Raw genomic sequence first — 18,337 nt, forward strand, 5'->3', positions numbered from 1 at the left:
GGGCGTTTTTATATGATTGCAGTTCCTTTAAATTTGCTGAGGGGGGTGTGGCTGGCAAGATGGCTGGCTCAGTGGTTAAGAGTGCTGCCTCACGTCCCCTTCCAGAGGGTTCGATTCCCATGCCCAGGACCCACATCGGGTGACTCAGAAGCGCTTATGAGTCCGTTCTGAGGGGATCCGGTGCCTCTGGCCTCTGTGGCCACCTGCACTTGTGTGCATACACCCACACACAGACACACACACACATAATTTAAAATAATAAAAATAAGCCTTAAAAATTGCTCAGGCTCACTTTATGGCTCAGAGTCTGGTCTCTCTCCAGTGTGTTCTCCATCTCTGAAATGAGGGTATACCCTGCTGCTGGGGATGTGCTGGGTGTCAGTTGAACCCTGATGGACACTGCAGAGAATTCTCTCTTTCCTATTTTTGAGCCTAACTCTCTTTTATTTACCGAGAGGAATGCCAAAGCCTCCGATTGAAAATGTGAAAATTACCTATTTCTCTCTTCAGTTTTCTTTTTTTTTAACACTGGAGTTCACTTTATTACATGATGTTTGCACTAGAAAAAGTAGTCTTGACAAGGCATCCTGCAGTCACTGGTAGGATTTTAACCTCACACAAGATAGGTGGCAATCAAAAACTGAAAAACTATTTTCGTGAAGTACATACAAGCTTCACACTGAGTTTTTAAATATAGTTTATATGTGTAGTTTCACACAGTTAAAAAGTGCTTCAAAGGTACCACTGGGAAAGTGATCTTTATAATTGGGGACAGGTTGATGTAAACTGTAGAAAACGTCAGTATGGAGTTAGACAGCTAACATTGTGACATTCAAACTTATGTGAATCAGCTGGCAATTTCCACTCAGGTAGATATATTAATAATCTAAAAAGTGCCTATTCTGAAACCAACAAAAGTCTATTGAATTCAAGTTCTGCATGTTGGGGATGGATCTTGGAGGCTTGGCTGTGAGTAGCAGGGTCTCTGCTAATCAATGTACTGCGCCATCATCCAGCCGAAGGCTTCTCCATAGCCCTGCCTATTCATCACGCTGCCCACAAACACTTCCAGAGGCAGGACGTTCAGCTCCTTCAGCTACACACTGCCCTTTCCTGTTCTCTGACCACATAAACCAACCATCTCTCACTGTAACCTCCTTCACCGTGGCTTCAGGTGTGCAATCTTATTTCCAAGAATTAGCACAGGCACATTGGCAATGGTTTCATCTGTTCTTAGTGACTCAAGCTCTTTTTTTTTTTTTTTTTTTTTTTTTTATTCTAACAGTCTCTTATGGTCTGTACAACCCACAGAAATGAAATGCTGTTGGTGGCAGAAAGGTAGTTTCTCCATATTCTTTGGGCTTGGGAATGTCCATCCAGATCAACAGTTATAAAAGTCATGCCAGCAACAGTGAGTTCTTCGGAAGTGAAATGTAGCATTGGGAGGTGCTGGCGATGCCTGTCAGCCGTTGGCGTGTGTTACCCGTTTGTTTGTCTGTCTGTTTGTTTGCACATTCTGGAAACTGCAGCACACTGCTGAAACTACTGTAAATCCAGTCAAATGAAAGACAAATCCCTATCTTACAGGGTCAGTGCTTCCCCAACACGCTCTGGAACGGCTCTGCAAAGTGCCTAAGCTGCCCCCTCCTTCAGTTTTGTTCATTGCTTTCGTCATGAATTCTGTAGCTGTCTGGTTTGGTTTATTCATGATTAGGATTATTGTTTCTTTTATATTAACTTTTCAATCATAGGCAACATTTTTTTTTTGCTCCTGACATTTCCTTTGCCTTACAGTCCAGTTTATCTTATATTAACTCAGATATTATTTGTTGTCTTTAATTGATATTTTCATGTCTTTTCTGTTTTTAATTCCAACCTAGATCATTATATGTAATGATATTTTGTTTGTGATCTGACAAATAAAGCTTCCTGAAGATCAGAGTGCAGAGTCAAGCCACTAGTTAGCTATAGAGGCCAGGCAGCGGTGGCACACACCTTTAATCCCAGCACTTGAGAGACAGAGGCAGATAGATTCTGTGAGTTTAAGGCCACCCTGGGCTTCATGAGACTGAATCTGTCTAAAAGAGTAACAGAGCTCACACAAAGGTGATCCCAGGCCTTTAATCCCAGTACTAGGGAGGTGGAGACAGCAGTGATATGGCTGGGCAGAGAGAAGACTGTAAGGCGGGAGGTGACAGGAGCTCACTGCAGTCAGAGGATTCAGTCTGAGCATGCAGTCTGAGGATTCGTAGAGACTGAGTCAGTGTGAGGAGGCAGACTGAGGACAGGATTGCCCCTTTGGTCTGAGCATTGGTAGAGGTTAGGACTCTAGTGTTTGGCTGTTCTGCATCTCTGATCCTTCTTTCACCCCTGATATCTGACTCTGAGTTTTTGTTATTAAGACCAATTAGGGTCCTGCGATGGGCGCCCGAGCCTCAGAGCCCTCATCCAGTGGCTGATGGAAGCAGAGGCAGACACCCACAGATATACACTGAACTGAACTCTGGAACTTAGTTGCAGAGAGGGAGGAATGAATATCAAAGGGGTCGGTACCAGGCTGGTGAAACCCACAGAAACAGCTGGCCTGTACAGGGGGGAGCACATGGACCCCAGACTGCTGTCTGGTCTGATCCAGACCCCTGAACATGGATGTCAATTAGGAGGCCTCTGTACTCTATGGGGCCCCTGGTAGTGGATTAGTATTTTTCCCTGGTGTAAGAAGGGATTTTGAGAGCCCATCCCACGTGAAGGGATGCACTCTCGGCCTGGACACATGGGGGAGGGCCTAGGCCCAGCCCAGGATGATGCGGTGGACTTTGGGGAGCCCCCATCGAGAGCCCTACCCTGCCTGGGGAATGGAGGGTGGATGGGGTGGGGGTAGGTCAGGTAGGGGGAGGGTGGGGGGAGGGGAGGGAGAGAAAGAAGGGATTGGCATGTGAAACAAGCTTGTTCCTAATTTGAACTAATAAAAAAAATTACAAAAAAGACCAATTAGAATTCATGCTACAATTATATATGAAGAGACTTTTTCTAGACTACGTAGCTGGGTTATTAAAAGATTTGCTTTTTAATTTTTTAATTATGTGTTTGTGTTTGGGGGACAGGGATATGAGCTTGTGTGAGTACAGGTGCCACAGAAGCCAGACAAGGACACCAGATTGTAGCAGGAGTTTCTGTTCCACCTGGTCCCAGTCATTTAGCCCCAAATAAACACACAGAGACTTATATGAATTATTAAACTGTTTGGCCGATGGCTTGGGCTTCTTATTGGCTAGCTCTCTCTTAATTATTAACCCATTTCTATTAATCTACGTATTTCTATGTGGTCTTATCTTACCAGAGAATTTGGCTCCCTCAGCAGTTACATGGTGTCTGCCCTGGCGACTTCTCTCTGCGTCCTCTCCCCAGAATTCTCCTCATCTCGTAGCCCCACCTATACTCCATTCCTGGAGATGGAGTTATAGGCTCTTGTGAGCTCTGCTAGCTTAGCCCCAACTCGGTTCTGCTCAAGGGTCTTAATAGGGTCTTAATGCTAAGCCTCTCTCCAGCCCCTGGGTTCCAATTTTAAATCCACCCTGTCAATCTCTGTCTTTTAATTGATGTACTTAAAACATCTACATTTAACTTAAGTCTTTTTTGTTTGTTTGAGGCAGGGTATCACTGTGTAGCTCTGGCTGCCCTGGAACTCTCTTAGTAATCCAGGCAGGCCTCACACTCAGGAGATCCACCTGCCTCTGCCTCCTGAGTGGTGGGACTAAAGGCATGCACCACCACTGTCTGGCTAACAAAGCCTTGATGAGATTTTCACCTGGCATTTCTTTTGTTCTTTCTTAAGCACTGGACTTTAGGCAAGCACTCAACCAGTGCAGGTCTCTTTTTTATCTTTCACTCGTCTCTTACTTTTAGTTTTCTTGGTTTTCTTGGATACTCGACTTCTTTTAGAAATTGGTTTTATTTATGCACGTGACTATGAGTTTCCCTCGGTGTCGTACTTTACCGTCTGTTCTAGGCATGACTTCATCTACCTTAACTTATTGGAGTCTACTAGTGTTTTCTCCCGAGTCAGCTGAAGTGAGGACAGTTGACTTTCCAAGCTGCAGATGCTGAATGGGTCGACTAGAAGGTATGCAGTCTTGGGTTTGATTCCCAAAATAGCAAGAAAAGAAGGGAAAAAATCAAGTAAACACGCTTTTCTTTTTACCCCCCTTTCATCCATGATTCCCACCAGGACACTTAGGCAACCTGGGCTACTTAATAAGTTTCAGGCCAGCCCGGGTTATAGAGCAAGACTCTGACCCTGTGGGTAGGAGAAAGAGGCACAGCTGCTTCAGTGGTCTAGCCATTGTCACCCAGCTGTGTCTAGTAGAAGAAGGTCTTGAGGCAGAGCACTTGTGTGAGGTGTAATTGTTGAGAATAATGAATAAACTCTGACTGCTGCTGGCTTTCTTTCTCTAAAAAAGGTCGACCAAGATGAGCTGGAGACACAGTTTGGTTGAGGGAGGGCTTGCCCAGCACACGCCCCATCATCACATACAGTTAGTTACCGTGGTTGCCCTAATTAGTGTAAACTGCCAACTTGACACAGTCTAGAGTTACCTGAAGAGAATATTCTTGGTTGAACAATTGTTGTTGTCAGGATGGTCTGTGGGTATGTCATAATTTATGTAGGATGGCCCAGCCCACCACGGGGGCTGACATTCCCTATGCAGGTAACCCTGGGCTGTATACGAAAGCTAGTTGAGCATGAACCTGCTGGTGTGGAAACATCCCTCCATGGTTCCTGCCTTGACATTCTGCCATGCCTTCATGGACTGTGACCTGGACATGTGAGGCAAATAAAGTTGCTTTTGGTCAGAGTGTTTTTATCACAGCCAAAGAATGAAACCACAATCCGGGCACACCCTGTAATCCTAGCACCTGGTGGCAGAGGCAGGAGGATCAAGAGTTTAAGGCCATCTTTGTCTTTATAACAAGTTCCAGGTGAGCTTGAGATACACATGATCTGGTTTTTAAAAGGAAAAAACAATGGAGCAGGCATGGCTTTTTGCAAACCAAGCAAACTGGAGCTTCCTGGTGGCGGGGCATGTCAGTGTTTGCATCTCCGGGACATTAATACAGCAACTCACTTGACAGGGATTGCTGTCTTGAGTGCTCTCAGGAGGAAGGCCTCCTTTACACTTGCTTCTCCTGTGACAATGTGACAGCAGGAAGGAGGGGGCGGTGGCATTAAACAGGTATTCATGACCGTGAAGGCAGAAAGAACATTTTTGGACAGATGTCAGAAGGGAGAATTTCTGGTCTGGAGAGCCATTTTTATTTAAGAGAATATAATTTTCTTTTCAGTGAAATTGGGAAAGGAAGAATTGTTTATGTCAATGTGTGACTTTCAGATTCAATGAAAAGTGCCTTTAAAAGAGCAAGCATCCTTCTCTCCACAATATGGCAACAGTGTGGATGGAGCTTCCTCTCCTCTGACCCACCTATATGGTCCATCTCCGGAACAGTGAGGTGTGCACAGGGAGCCTGTGTCCAGGTGTCGGGCCACACTTCATTTCACAAACACCTGCAGTATGGCCTGACACGACAATGTTCAGTTTCACTTCTTTTCATTAAAACATGAAATACATAATAGATGATAACATGCAAACATTCCTGGGAGTCTTCCTGTTGTCCTTTCTAGAAATCTGAATTGACTGGTTCAATTACACATAGGCAGTGACAGTGGCTGTTAGTAGGTTTTCTTTGCCAACCCCCACAGACACAGTAAGTCAGATCAAGCTGAGTTGAAAAAGTGTAACAACAGGTATATTCAACAAAGCAACTCCCTAGCAAGGTGCACTGGCCTCCAAGAAGGAGGCCAGAGAATTCTCGCACCCAAACTAAGGCAGGATGATTTTATAGATTGTAGGTGAGGGGTGATGTTCTGTCAGCCACATCTGGGTTTGTGCCCAAGTATGGTCAAAAGCTGAGCGCTTAGGCAGCGACTTGGGTAGCTGGGCACCATCAGGGGATGGAGTTGCAATAGTCACCAAGAATGTGGAACTGGGCTTTTTGGTACCTTTCCTTTGTTTGGAGACTGAGTGGGTGGGGTTTGCAGAGAGACAGAGAAAAGAATGGGGCTTTCCAGACCATACAGGGATGAGCCAGAGGCTCCAACTGAACATCTGTCCTCTTGAGGAAGATATGGTATACATAGTGACTTACTGGTTGACCTAGTTAAATTTGACAGGGGTGCTCCCAAAGTTTCAAAAGAAAACGTATTTTCTCCTTTGTCTTAAAATTCTTTGGAAATGACATTTGGACAAAAGCATTTTACTTGAGTAGAATGTCATTGGTTATATTGAGGCCCCTGATTACTTGAGTAGAATGCCGTGGGTTATATTGAGCACCGAGCCCACCCCTCTGCACCCCTGGTCCCAACCTGTCCAGCATTCATTTGTTATGGTTGTAACCTCTAATACGGTCTCAGAAGTGGTTGTGTTAGCAGTTAAGGGGATCTTCAAAGGTATGGAGTAAAAATGAGGTCCCTAGAAAGGGCCCGGATCCTGTTATTGATCAGAAGAAATCAGGACTCAGAAGGACTAACTGGGGGCAGACACATCTAGTAGGCAAGGAATAGGCCTCAGACTTCCAACATCAGAACTGGGAGAGAATACCTGTCTGTGGAGGCAGCCGTCCACTCTGGAATGTTTCATCACAGCACCAGGAGCTGACTGATGCAGGAGGCTGACTAATTGCCCAAAAATGAGTTTTAAAAATAAATTTAAGTTTATAGACGAAGAATAAAGTAGAAGTGAGCCATTCCTTGGATGAGGTCTCATCAGTTTGGGAGATGGCTCCATTGGTAAAGTGCCTACTCTGTGAGCACGAGGACCCCTACTGTGTGAGCACGAGGACCCCTACTGTATAAGCACGAGGACCCCTACTGTGTAAGCACGAGGTCCCCAGGTCAGATCTCTGGCACCCAGACAAAAGCTGGATGTGGTGACCCCTGTCTGAAATCCAATATAGGATGGGCTCGGGGGCAGAGACAGGCAAACCCCTGGGGCTCACTGGCCAGCAAGCCCAGCTGAATCCATGAACTCCAGCTTAAGTGCAAGATCCTTTCTTAAGAAGAGGTCACATGTTCATCACACACACACACACACACACACACACACACACACACAGCTGGGCATTGGTGGCACACACCTTTAATCCCAGCACTCAGGAGGCAGAGGCAGGCAGATTTCTGTGAGTTTGAGGCCAGCCAGGTCTCCAGAACGAGTGCCAGGATAGGCTCCAAAGCTACACAGAGAAACCCTGTCTCGAAAACCAAACACAACACACACACACACAACACACACACACACACAACACACACACAGTGCACATGTTCCTACCACAAAGCACACAGACACTCGCAGGAACACACACACACACACACACACACACACACACACACACACACACACACTTAATCAAGCATCTCAAGCTAGCATCTTCCTGGGGATTTTCATTCAGAACATATTGTCTGTAACCTGTCTGGCAAGCCGAGACCTTCTTAGCCCCGTTTTTAGATAATGCTGAGGCTTCATCACGGAGCACCTGGCACAAACCCAGACTTCTGTTTTACTTCTGATTGTCCCTGGCACCACCACACCCTCTATCAGAAACTTTCCTACAAGACTCCAGGAAATTCAGTCCTGTGTTTGGGCACCAAATTCTCAGTGTTGAGCACAACTCATTAAAATATATGCACCTTCAGAATATTTGACGAGAGCTGGGTGCAGTTGGTGGAGTGCTTGCCTAGCATGTGCACAGCCCTGGCTTTGATCCCCGGCACTGCATAGACAGGACATGGTAGTATAGACCTGTAATCCCAGCACTTGGGAGGTGGAGGCAGGAGGCTCAGAGATAGGTCATCTCTGGCTACACAGTGAGGTCAAAGCCAGGATGGAATACACGAGATCCTGTCTCCAAAAACAACTTTGTGAAGTCTAAAAATTAATTGATAAATAATGGAACATTGCATGTAAGTCTGTGTGCTCCTAGAAATGCAAGGAGTAAGAGATCTTGGACATGTCCCTATTTGCACTCTCCTACTCTTGATGAGTCTAATGAGCCCAGAAAGACCTTGTGTGGCAGAGACAGAAGGAAATGTGGTCCACATATTCTGCAGGTTACACCAGAGAGCTCATCTCAAATGGCAATCCCATACCAGTTAAATAAGAACTGGGGAGAGCCCCTCCCACCAGCGTGCTAAATAAGTGGGTGTGTCCATCGAGACAAAGCATCTGGATGGCCCCCCAGAGAAGGGAGTGCCGGGGAGAAAGGAATGCCAGCCACTGAGTCTGGAAAGGTCATTCTAGAAGCCATCAGAGACATACTCCATCCTGGGTAAGTCATTCCCCTAACCAGGACATAACAGTGTCAGCATGATTTAGACTATGTGGTAACAAAGTTATAAATAACCCACTGCCTCCTTGGAGAGTTATTACAAATTGCAAGGCAACATAGCAGCCCTGGATACTTGGACAAAGCTTCCATAGTCAGGGGCCATTAACTTTATGCCTAACAAACCAGTCATGAAATTCTGCCTTGATGCTTATTTCTTCATCATACAAACCACAACTTGTTGGATTTTGTTACAATCAAAATTAGCATAATTCAATTCTTAGCACTTGTCTCATTCAGTTTTGACCCCTGTTTACTTCTGGCAAGCACACGGATTTAATGAAAAAGACTCTGGCAGTCCCCTAGTTATTTCTCAGTTTCCTAGAAATAGCTAATTTAGGTTAAGTGATGCCAGAGGAGGGTGTATCATCTTAGTATTTCTAGAAGCTTGTGTTTCCTGGATCGGATGATTAGGAGGAATCTGCTGTCCCCTGAGCTTTGCAGGAAACCGCCTTGGGTTTCCCCTCCAGTAGTCCCCTTGCCACAGAATCCTACAGAAATCAGAGTTCAAAATCTCCCCATGCTGGCCTCTCTGAAATCCAACAGCTTGAATTTGGAATCTTGTTCACTTACCATGTTGGCCTGGATCTGGTGTGTGTTAAGTTGCCTTCCGTTGCCATGACAAGTTCCTGCGATGAATCAGTTTGCAGGAGGAAAGGCTCGTTTGGCTCATGGTTTCCGAGGCTTCTGTCATGGTTGGCTTAGTCGTTTGTGAGGGGCTTGGGTGGGGCTGACCAGCACATTGGGAATGGGTAGAACCACAGCTGCTCATCATGAAGTAAAGGGGGAGGGGACAAAATATCTCCTCCCAGGAAGGACATGGCCCCTGCTGCCTCCCTGTGGCCTGGACCTCCCATGTTTTGAACACCTCTCCATAGTGCCTTTAAGCTCCACCTCCATCTATGAGTTAACCTACTCCTGGGATCAGAGTCCTCCCAAGACCGAATCAGCTCCCAGAGTTTACGTCTGGACACTGCTGCAATGAGGCTACGGGGCTCCAGCACATGAGCACTGGGGGGTATTTTAGGTCCGAGTATAATGTCATTCAGCTGCTGTTATGACAGACATAAGGGACACCGGAAGCGCCTTCCCCACACATTCTCAGTCACATGTCACCACCCCTCCGCGACCATGCACCACCTGCCTTCAACCATCCACAAAAGGACCTGGCCACAGGCAGGGACATCCTTAGGTCACAATATCCAAAGCAAGGTGCCGGAGCGCAGGCCGCTCTGCTCTTGTTTGTTTGTTTTGCTCTCTGGGATGATAAAAGAGAGAGAAACATTGGCAACAAAGGACTCCCATGGGGACTCTTGTCTTCTCTCCTTTCCCGGCTTCCTGTAGGCTCTGGGGCTGTCCTGGGAGGTGGAGGTAGCTTCTGCCTCTATGCCATTGGCTGCTTTAGTCTTTCTCTCTCTCTTTTTTTAAAAACTTATTTCCTTAACCTTTTCACATAAATACTGAATGCTGCACATGTCCCCCTTGTTCTCCTTTGCCCCTCTGTCGACGTAGACAGTTTCCCATTTACTTTCTACTGTGAATAGCACATCGGGGCACACCGATAAGCAACTATCTCTGTGGTACTGTCTTCCTGTTTCTTTAGAAGAGGTTTGCTCTCTGGACCCCATTTCCTTCCCTTTGTGAGGGCATAATATTCCCTCCTGGATGCTGGTGCTGATGGATTCAGGAGGCAAAGCCAGTGCTGTACAGTTAGCAAGTACACCCCATTCCATCCCGATTGGACCCAGACCTTGTCTGCTGACCTTTACCCACCTAAATCAGGTTTGGGAATCGGTGAGCAGCCTTTTGTTTCCTTTCTGGCGCTTCTCTTCACACTAAGCCCACCGATGAAGAATCTGCTGCAACGAATCACCCACCTGGGTCAGTCCTGACAAGAGCTAAGGACGCTGGGCATAAACACAGCAGCACAGTGGCGAGGACTCTAGCGCCACCTGCTGCCCACACAAGTACTCGCAGGGGACTAGAGAAGCCCGAAACACCTGGTTCCAGCGAGCTGCAGAAAATAACTCTTTGAAGAGATCGGTGTGCACAGGAGTGAATTTGTTCTCTTACTAAAGACATGTAAAGATTTATATGTACATATGTAGGTCTTTGCAAATATATATATATATATATATATATATATATATATATATAGAGAGAGAGAGAGAGAGAGAGAGAGAGTTTCCTATAAAATATAGGTGTTTATACAAACACGTGTGTGTTTAAATGCATTTTGTGTAGAGACAGCCTGCCTCTCCTTCCTGCCCATAAACTCTAAACTCTTAAAGTGTGGCTCCTCTGACTTAGTAACTGAAGCTATTTTAGCCACGAAGGGAGAGGCATTCATGGAATGCTCACTACAGAGCCTGAGCGCACCAGTCAGCTTTCCATCATGGTGAAGAGTACCCAGAATGACAAACGACCAGCAGTTAGCTGGCCAAGGGCTCTTCTGTTCCACCTGGACAAAAATGGTACGAAGGCAGATCTTTAAACTCGAGTGACGGGCTGACTGCAGTGAGCCTCAAGAGCAGGCAGGAGGAGACAACAGTGTGAGGCTCCCTGAGACACAACAGCACCTGTGCAGGTCTTGAGTGCCAGGACCCTTGGCCATTGGTGGAGGCCATCATTATAGCGCATGCTGGCACTGAGATCCTTTCTGGAGCTCTTCTGCAGACCAATAAAGCCCCACCCTATTCCATCATCTACTTCACACTCCTGCCCTGGATGCAACTGTTACGTCATGCACAATCTGCTAACATCCAGCCCAACAGCTGAGGGAGGGGAATATCCAAGGGAGGATACCCCCCCCAAAGGACCACTCAGGAGAGACAAGGAGACTGGGGAGTCTACTAGAGGTCTGACCCGAGTCCTCAAACTTCTGGGGGCTCCTTGACATTTCCCTTGCAATTCTGCAAGCTGTTTGTCTGTTCTAAGAATGTCAGCCAGTTTTGTTCTTTTTTCTCTCTGTGACTAGTGCTTCTCCCTTTCCTGTCCATGTGTTTCTGCTGCTTTTGCTTAGGGACCTCCATGATCTCCGCTAATTTCACTCTGGGGCTGGTTTTGTGTCCCTCAACTTGTCTCGGTCATCCTGTGTCAGTGGCTCTTCTCCAACTTGTCACTTGACTTTTCTGTGTGAGTGGGCCTTCCAGGACACACAGTTTCATCTATAGATGTCTTATGGATAGAATTCAGAAGTACCCTTAGACAACCACACTTGCCAAAGACCCTGTAATAATTGGCCATGGCCCAGTCTCAGCATCCCTGTCTCTACTGGAACAGGATATGGGAGTCCAGCCCTAAAGAGACGTGCGGGAGCATCGACAATAGGCGCCATTAGGATCGCCCTGGTGGTCAGGTGCATCGTCCTCCCGGGAGGGCAATCCCCCAGGTGGATGGGATGGCTTGGTAAGATCAAAGGCAGGGCTAGGAGTGATGTCTCCGTGGGTAAAGTGTGCATTTTACAAGCACCGGGACCTGAGTTTGGATTCCCAGCACACCTACATATAAAATCTTGTTGAGACACGTCTATGACCGTAGAACTTTGGGGTTGGATTCCTTTGCTGGTTTCTGGCTCAGCATGCACTACGGAAAGTAGCACAGGGAGGGGTAGGCCTGACAAAGTGCCAGGACTGGAGGCCCGGTGGAGCATCTTCCCTGAGTGGGTCTGAGCAGGAGTGTTTGGACCAGTTGACGCCGCTTGTTCGGCCAATCACAGCTGTTCATTTTGAACTAATCAGCCAAAAGGCCTCAGCTTTGGACCAATCACAGGCTTGCAATGGTCACAGTAGTCCAGTGACCAGGGCGTGTGCTTCCCATTTGGGTCATTGGAATTCATGATTGCAAAGGGCCTGGTACAAATTGATCCAACACCCTTACCCCCCCCCCCCAAAAAAAGGTGGAGAGCAATGGAAGAGGACAAAGTCTGCCTCTGGCTTCATTATTATTTTTCAAATTCAAAATTTTCCTAATGAAGGTGATCCCCAAAGTCCTCATTATTGTCATGGTATTCACCAGATCCCCGACTTTTACCATACACATTTAGAACTTACTTATTATAAAGAAAAATAAACCGGAAGCTGTAGAATTCCTCCCCCAGTTGCCACTTTGCAACCATTTCTCTTCCTCCCCCTCCAGGGAAGGCAGCTCCTGGGTGGGTGGGGCCACTGGAAGGTTCCTTCTTTTGCTGTGTGAACATGTCCCTGTATTTCACTTTTGTCTAAGTCCGCGTCACACTTCATGCCGCCTCTGTAAATGGCTTTCTCTGCGTTAACAGCAGTGATATGAATTCATTTTAGTATTCTGAAATCCAGCTCACTCATTTTAATGGCTGTGGTAGAGGCATTGCAATAATATGAATGAACTGCAAATTATCCACCTGTTACCGGTTGAGGCTCTTGGGAGTTTGCCAGTTATTCATTCATCATTCTGGGGCTCCGTTTAGATGCCAAGCCCTGACACCTTGTCAAGTAGACGCCCCGGCTGCAGTGGAGTGTGGACATAATGGCAGCCCAGGCTGATGAGCAGGCTGAGGTAGGTGATTAGCCTGGAGTGGGGCACTTCCCCTTGGGTTGCACTGTCTCCTCTGAGAATTCTGCTGAAGGTTTCGTACCTTAGTTTGTAAGCCCCTTCAGTGACAATCAGGGTCTCTTGGCTGTTGGCCCATAAGCCCAAACTTGCAGCTGTGTCAAGCGCTGTTGTTAGGCTATGCTGTTTCTGTTCTCACATTTATACCACCAGCTGGTAGTTTTACAGTGGCAGAGAGTTCCCTCTGTCAGTTACTCTGTGGGTGGTTTGAATGAGAATGTCCCCCATCGGCTCGTGTACTTGAACACTTGGCCCCCAGTTGGTGGTGATGCTTGGGAAAGTTATTGTGGTAGTTTGAATGAGACTGGCCCCGCCCCCATAGGCGCACTGGCCCCGCCCCCATAGGCACATATGTTTGAATGCCTGGTCCCTGCTTGGTGGAACTGTTTTGGAAAGATGAGTATGTCTCTGGGGGTGGAGTTTGAGGTTTCAAAAGCCCACTCTAGGCCCCGACTTGCTTTCTGCCTCCCAACTGTGGACCAGGATGTAAAGCCTGCCTGCCTGCCTGCCTGCCTGCATGCTGATCATGGACTAATCTTCTGAATGTATATGCCAGTCCCAATTAAATGCTTTCTTTATAAGTTGCCTTAGTCATGTTGCTTCAGAGCAATAGAAAAGCAACTAGATAACTGGACAGTTATCAGACCTTTTGGAGGTAGAGCCTTGCGGGGGGGGGGGGGGGGGGAGGTCACCGGAAGTAGGCTTTGCAAGCTTGTCATCTGACCCCACCTCTTGTCTATTGCTGGAAACGTGATCTCTCAGCTTCTGGCCCCAGCCCCCTGCTGCCATGCCTCCTCCATCATTGTGAACTACCACTCTGGAACCGTAAACTCAAATAAGTTCTTCCTTATAAGTTTTTACAAAGGTGTATTTTTTTAAAGTGTATGTATGTTAGCCTCAGAAGAGGGCATCAGGTTCCTTGGAGCTGAAGTTACAGGTAGTTCTGTGGTTGTGAGCTGCCTGGTGTGTGAGCCGGGAGGTAAACTTAGGATCTCTGGAAGAGCAGCAAGTGGTTCTAACCACGGAGCCATCTCTCCAGCCCTCCCAATATTCTTTAAAGTATCTGGTTTTCACTTTGCATCCATAAGCTACACGTGTTTTAAAAGGTAACTGCAAATGCCAGTAAGTATGTGGAAAAAAAAAAACCAACTCTTCATTGCTATGGAGAGTAGTTTGGAAGTTTCATATAAAGATCAATCATTTACATCTAACTCAGCAATTCATCTACTAGGATGTCTACCTGAGAGACATTTCTTATATAAAGTTTACGGAAGTTTGTTGTTTGGCTTGGGCATCTCTGTGATGTCCAATAGACCTGATTGCTGCTAAAGCCCCTCATTGATCAACAAGCCAGAAGCCAGGGATTTTTTGTTTGTTTGTTTTTTCCAGACAGGGTTTCCTCTGTGTAGCCCTGGCTGTCCTGGAACTCCCTCTGTAGAACAGGCTAGCCTTGAACTCACAGAGATCTGCTTGTCTCTGCCTCCTGAGTTCTGAAATTAAAGGTGTGCGTCACCACTGCCAGGCCAGAAATGAGGGATTTAACTCATATTGTTTCCATTTTCACTCAGAAAGTGACTTTGAAAGGAAGTAACCCATGGTGCGTTGGTGGCGCACGCCTTTAATCCCAGCACTCGAGAGGCAAAGGCAGGCGGATCTCTGTGAGTTCCAGAGAGAGTGCCAGGATAGGTTCAAAAGCTACACAGAGAAACCCTGCCTCGAAAAACCAAAAAAAAAAAAAAAAAAGTCAATTTCCTCTTCGTAGCTCATCAAAAAACTCATTCTAATTTTCACAATGAGTTGTTACTCACTTTGAATTGAAATTTGAATATTTATACTACATTTGTCACAATTTTATCTTTAAATTTTTTTGTTTTTGTTTTTATGCGTAAGAGTGTTTTGCCTGCAGGTAGGTCTGCGTACCAGGTACAATGCCTGCAAAGGTCGAAAGAGGGAGTTGCATCCTCTGGAGCTGGGACTAAGGATGGTTGTGAGCTTCCAGGAACTGAACCTGGGTCCTCTGGAAAAGCAGCCAGTGCTCTTTACCATGGAGCCATCTCCCCTGCCCCAAACATTCACCTATGATGACTGTTCACAAAAAGGGCAGGGTGGCATCCAAACAACAGATCACTCTGCAGTAATAAAAGGAGCTTCTGACACCTGGACAGCATGGAATTTGAGAAAAACCATTGCTAAGTGAAAGAATACAGAGGCAAAAATACCACTTACCCTGGAATTCTGTTGATAGGAAATGTTTAGCCGACGATCCCAAAGGCTGGAGTCGAGCACATAGAAACTTTCTAAAATGAGATGGTGGTGATGCCCATGAACTTTGCACCTTTACTAAACATTAAGGAGTTGTGTATTAGCAGTGGACAAGGTTTTAGAAAGAAACCTCAGCACAGTAAAATCTGTGACAAATGACCAGTTAGTGATGGCTCCATCCACCCAGGATGATGAGTCCTGAACAAGAAGAAGATCCTATTCTGGGACCCAGAAAATGTCTTATTAAATAATGCTACCAGTATCCCTTGGTTGGTGAAACTTATCCCCATCAGGACCTGAGACTTCTCCATGAGGAGCAGTACCTGGCTTTTCCCACCCTGTAAAGTCAGGTGCTGGCTAACTCAGAGCCCATAAGGAGTCCTCTTCTGCATTATTTATGGGAAGAGCTTTGGACAAGCTCCAGACAGGAGCCAGGTAGCAAAGGATGGGATGGTAGTAGATATTCCAGGCAAACCATATGTCAATTTCTCGGCTTCTGTAGCCTAATTTGAGTTTGTTTACATCTCTGAAATGAATGATGGATTTTTCTTAACAAATTCCTATGGCTCTGCATTCCTAGGAGATTAGGCTGGCTTTCCTCCAAAGAGGCAGCTCTAGTGCAGTTTTACGGTAAAAACCCCACCAGCTAAGGAGAGGACAATTTTTAAAACTCAGTAGAGTCTGGTGGTCCCAGCACTTGAGAAACTGAGACAGGAGGATTAAAAGTTCTATAGCCTACTGGCTTAGTAACTAGGCACATAGAACAGGTTTCAAGACACATAACAACCAAGCCTAGAGAAGAAAGCCTACATTAAGCCTACATTAAACACTGAAAATTGTTCATGGCCCCTAGAGATGAAGCAACAAGAACGGGGGGGGGCCCGGGGGGGGGGGCTGCTGCTGGCTGCTGGCTGCTGGCTGCTGACAGTGGTGTACACAACCTGCAAGTGACAGGGAGAAGCTAAGACTGCTCCGTACAGAGATGGTATATATGGGATATATGGGCAGTGGGGACATGCACGGGCAGCCAGAGCCTGTGGAGAAGGGGACAGCTGTCCCTGTCCTGGCTTATCTCTATCTATGTGGGTATCGTTTCCTACCCAGACCTGCAAGGCATCAATCAGACACGAAGCTGCCCAGTTGACCCTGATACACCTCAACTGAACAGTCACAGGTAATGGACAGGTTTGGACCATCCTGGGGAAGGGGTAAGTAAATAGTTGATATAGTCTTATATTTCCTTTTTGTAGTAACTTCTCCTATACATTCTTTTCTGCCTTTCTCTTCCTACTGAGCAGAGTCTTGCCCATGCCTAAGAGCTCTGAGCTCCTTAAGGGCCTTTAGTTGAGGTGAGACAGGCACAGGTTCTCCACAGCAACACTGGTTATGACAGTCACAGAGGGAAGCCACCCACGTGAGCGACTTATTGTTGCCTTCTGAGGTTTCAAAGAAATGGTCATTGTTCCTGGTCCCTCTCTGGATTCTCCCAGATGTCCCCAGAGCCTCGAAATACAAGGCTGATTTTGAACTTGTTTATTTATTTATTTGGTGGGGGTAAAATTTCTCACTCAAACCCAGTTTATGGGAGACTGTGAGAGCGAAGCCAGCATGTTCATTTGGCCCTGACTTCCTATATTGTGATATGCACTCACGTGTGCTTGCCGTGGGGGCACCTCTGCCTGCAGGCTGAGCTCAATCCCACTCTGGGAGAATAAGCGCTCTCCATACTCACACACCATTGTGTTGCCTGGGCTCCCACTTTCACAAGTGAGGGCAACCCCAGGACTGTCCCCACAGGCTCACAGGTCTGCAGGAGGCAGGTACAGGTTCTCCACAGCAACACTGCTTATGACAGCCACAGAAGGAAGCCATCCAAGTGTGCAATGGGTTAAGCCAACCAAGAGCCACCTCAACCTCAGACCCCTAAAGTCATGGTAAGACTCAGAGGTCCTGGCCATGGGTAAGACTCACTGCTCAGCGGAAAGAAATAGGCAGAAAAGAATTTATGGGAAAAGTTACCACAGAAAAAGAAATATAAAACTATATTAACTAGTTACTTGCTTGTGTAACATATTATTATTAATTTTAATTATTTTATTTATTGTTATGTTATTATATAATTATTTAATAACTAATTAGTAGCTAATATTAATATATGAACTATTTAAAGAAACCCTGGGAAGATCCCCACATGACAGTGGTGTCAGTTATATGAAAACGTGCGGCGGGATGAGAGTGACACTCACTGCTCCATTGCATCTCTGGGTACCCGAAACACATCTGTGACTCAGTGACCAAGGGAATCAAGTCCAGCCAAAGACATGCAGCGGCGATCAGACTCCACTGGCCTGAATATTGATGTCTGGCAATGAGGTTTGGTCGTTTGTAGACTTTTCTCCCCCAGCAAGCATTGCTATTTCCCTTCCAGGGGACTCATCCACTAACTTCTGCCACTCAAGTCTCAGCCACTGTGGGGAATGATGAGGGGAGGAAGTGGGTGGGATGGAGGTGGCCTTTAGAAGGCTCACTGACTCGAGCTGTGTGGCTGTAAGCACAGACCCATCAATGGAGGTCACTGGCCTTGACGGCACCCCACCCCACATTCATCTAAAGCCTCTCCTGAATAATACTGGTTGCTGAGATGGTGGTCCCCTTACTTTGCTCAGGCTAGTCTCAAATGCCAGGGCTTCAGGTCACCCTTTCACCTTAGTCTTCTTGTATCTGGCTTCAAAGGGACTTTAAATGTTAAATTGAGTTCTTATACACACTCACAAGGGACTGATAGTTTTCATAACGTCTGTTTGAAACAGTTGTAAACCTACAAACTGTCCCCAGATTGCTACTGCAGCATTTGCAAAGTGAGGCAGAAGCCGAGTCTCACAGAGAACTAGGTGGCCCTAGGTCGGTAACCCTGCCTTGTACTGTAGTCACGTGCCTTAAATCAGTACAGAAAAATGTATCCAGTGCTTGGGCAGACTGCTTCAATAATGGTGGCTTATTCAGAAATGCGAGGTGTGTGAAAAGTGCCTATGTCTCTGTAGGGCCCCTCTGG

The 18,337-nt window shown here is 46.5% G+C and overlaps 1 pseudogene; it reads right to left on the reverse strand.

Annotated features, from left to right (window-relative positions):
* Positions 1-988: 988 nt before the first annotated feature.
* On the reverse strand, positions 989-17,024 carry LOC113835037 (annotated as a pseudogene).
* Positions 17,025-18,337: the final 1,313 nt, after the last annotated feature.

The sequence above is a fragment of the Cricetulus griseus genome, chromosome 3 (assembly GCF_003668045.3).
Source record: "Cricetulus griseus strain 17A/GY chromosome 3, alternate assembly CriGri-PICRH-1.0, whole genome shotgun sequence".
Taxonomy (NCBI): Eukaryota; Metazoa; Chordata; class Mammalia; order Rodentia; family Cricetidae; genus Cricetulus; species Cricetulus griseus.